Source organism: Vespula pensylvanica, chromosome 7, assembly GCF_014466175.1.
Source record: "Vespula pensylvanica isolate Volc-1 chromosome 7, ASM1446617v1, whole genome shotgun sequence".
NCBI lineage: Eukaryota > Metazoa > Arthropoda > Insecta > Hymenoptera > Vespidae > Vespula > Vespula pensylvanica.
This window is the reverse complement of record NC_057691.1, coordinates 5519751-5523053: the sequence shown is the minus strand read 5'-3', so window position 1 is coordinate 5523053 and position 3303 is coordinate 5519751.

The window sequence follows — 3303 nt, the reverse complement described above, 5'->3', positions numbered from 1 at the left end:
AAAAAAAAGAAATAAAAAAAAAAGGAAAAAATGAGTAGGCAGGAGGTAAGTAAGTACCTACGTCCAAAATCTAAATCTTTTCGATAGACACCTGCGGTCCATCTAAAGTTTCTCATCATTTACATAATTACGATCGCGTTGATGGAATCGATTAACCTAGGAATTATATATAACCTAGGAAATATATATATATATATATATATACGTGTGTGTGTATATATATATATACACATATACACGTGTATACGATTTTCAAAAATCAACGAAATATATACAAATTTCGCTCATTACTGTCCTTTCAAATAATGAGAGAGTAGAAAAGGGAACCTATCAATTATCGATCTAACGTGCGATTTAATTTACTATTAGAAAATTTTAATTTAAAGAAGACTTTATATTTACGACACGTATAGGTCGATGTATATGAATAAAATATAAATATAAACTTATCAAGATTTCATTGGAATATTTTTCAAGTTAATTATATGGCATTTAGTATTTAAGTTTAAAGCATTTTAGTTTAGAAGATTAATTTCGTCCATTTTTTTTTTTTTATTTCCTTAAACGTTCGCTCCTACCAAATAATTAAGAAAGAAATAATTCTTCTTTTCCTAATCTATTTTCTAAGTTGTTAATGGAAGATAGATACTACTTACTCCTCACCGTTCTTACCTCACTTGGGAATTGATGAAAGATTAACTATCTTCGTCGTTGATATCGGCTTAGGATGCTTGACTGCGGTCACAGGTTTCGAATTAGGAAAACCCTACTAAGTGCAGGGTACTCACTCAGTTTGATTAATTAATTATCCTGATTTCTAATAGCTTCAATTTTGCTTTATCTCGCACGAGATATCAACACTGGACTTTATTATTTTCTTCTTCTCTTTTTATCCTCCTTCGTATTCAAAAATATTAATATCATAATCATCGTCATAAAAAATCTAACGATTAATATAACGTTAAAAATTTGGATTTACGTATTAAATACGCATTCAAAGTTTCAATTTGTTTTTTCGAGCGGTCTTTAATACTGAGAAAAGAGATATAAACATAAAGATTTGTTTTGAATGGTATAAACGAAATTAACAACGAAATGAACAATATATATACATATATACATACGTGTGTATATGTATATCGTGTGTTGTTTTGATTCATGGACTTGTCGTTTGCCTTGAGCGTTTCATTCTACGATCGACCGTCTTCAGGGCTACACGTTTAAGTGAAAACTTGTCTACCACTCGCGAATATTTCAAGTACCTTCTCTCTCTCTCTCTCTTTCTCTCTTTCTCTCTCTCTCTCTCTCTCTCTCTCTCTCTCTCTCTCTCTCTCTCTCGACGTTTAATACCTACCTCTCGTGGCCACCATATAGGTATACTATATATGTTCCAGTACATACATACCTTTACTTGAATCTATGTAAGTACGATTACGTATGTATATATTGTAAGAGTATACGTATGTATATGTTGTTTCGTTTATAATATATTCACGTAACTTCGTTAAAAATTCTGTGTTCGACTCGCGTTCATTGAACGTGGCCGTCCGTCGGAACTGTTTGCGTTGGTCATTAAAACTTAGGTACTTTTGTAAATTGTCACTAACCTGTGTCGTTAGAGTTTCAAACTCTCTCTCTCTCTCTCTCTCTCTCTCTTTCTCTCTCTCTCCCTCTTTCTCTCCCTCTCTCTATCTCGCTCTTTCTTACACACACAGTATATCCTGGATGAACTCTTCTCTTCGTCTAATGCATTAAGCTTACTACTATCTGCCGTATATTTAAAACGTAAAACCTGAAAATGTGTTTCCTCTTTCATTTTTACACGATACCTATGTAATTGTTGTTCAATGTCACGTTGATATAAACACTCGTTATTTTCTTTTTTTCTGTTTTCTCCGTTGTTTTTCTTTTTTTTTTTTCTCTTTTTCTTTTTCTTTTTATTTTTATTTTTTCTAACAGGTGTCCGCAAAGAAGAAAAGATTCAGTTACATTCCGATATATCATCATAATTCTTGAGCTTATCAATTAGCTATAATCTATGAAAAATATACATTGGTTTTTTTTATTAACCCACGAGATTTATTTTCTCTTTCAAAGAATATTATCAACATAATCGATCATAATTCTACGAATTGAACATTTTTTTTTTTATTAGACCGCACATAACGAGAATGTAAATTATATTCATGAGATTTTCCATAATTGTTACTTCATTAATATCGTTATTCGCGTTTACCTACGTTGGTACATTAAAAAATCAATTTTTTTCTTTTGTCTTATAAGCTTTTCCTGTTTTATATCGTCTTATCTCTTGTCACGAAATTCAATTTTACAACTAGACGGATAGCTATAACATGCGCCTACATGTAAAATTTAAAAACCAGATGCGAGAAATCTCTTTGCACAAATTTTACTTATATACGACGCTTTACGATCGACGATCTCATCATATTTTGTCTCAGATAATAAACTATTTTAAGATTCTCTCGTAAATATGCAAATTATATTAATATTAAACAGCCCTTCCTGAGAATTCAACATTTGCTATGTATACATATGTACGTCCATTAAAACGTTTATTATATATATACATACATATATTCTTTTACTGGTGCATCGTACTTAGATACTTAGAAACATCAATATTCATCTATTGAACTAATAAATGTATCTTATCAATATTAAAAACATATAATAATTGCTATTACTATCGATGATACAACAATAAGATACGGTTTATATTTATAAGTATATACATATATGTATATCATATAATTAAATAATAATTTTATTAATAATACAGGTTACACAGATGACATTAACAAAACATTGAATCATTTCGATTAATATATATATATATATATTTTTTTTTTTTAAATCATTCATATATCTTTTGAAATAAGTTTTAAAAAGTACGATAAATTTGCTATGTCGGCAAGATATCAAAAGAAAAAAAATATAGAAAAATTACAAAAAAAAAGGAAAAATAAAGAAATTGGAAAAAAATGAAAAAATCCATGTAAAAATTTACGATTTCCAAGATTCGACTTCGTTGGGACGCAGAACGAACGAGTGAATTACGTTCGCTCATTTTCGATTCGATCGTTCTGATTCACGTACCGTCACAGGTTCACTAGGATAAATCATCGGGTCGCTGCATTTATAAGAGAGAGAAAGAGAGAAAGAGAGAGAGAGAGAGAGAAAGAGAGAGAGAGAGAGAGAGAGAGAGAGAGAGAATGTTCTCTCTTTCTTTTTTATTTCCAAGAAAATTTTATTTTCCAACGGCGAACTGAATTTATTAAA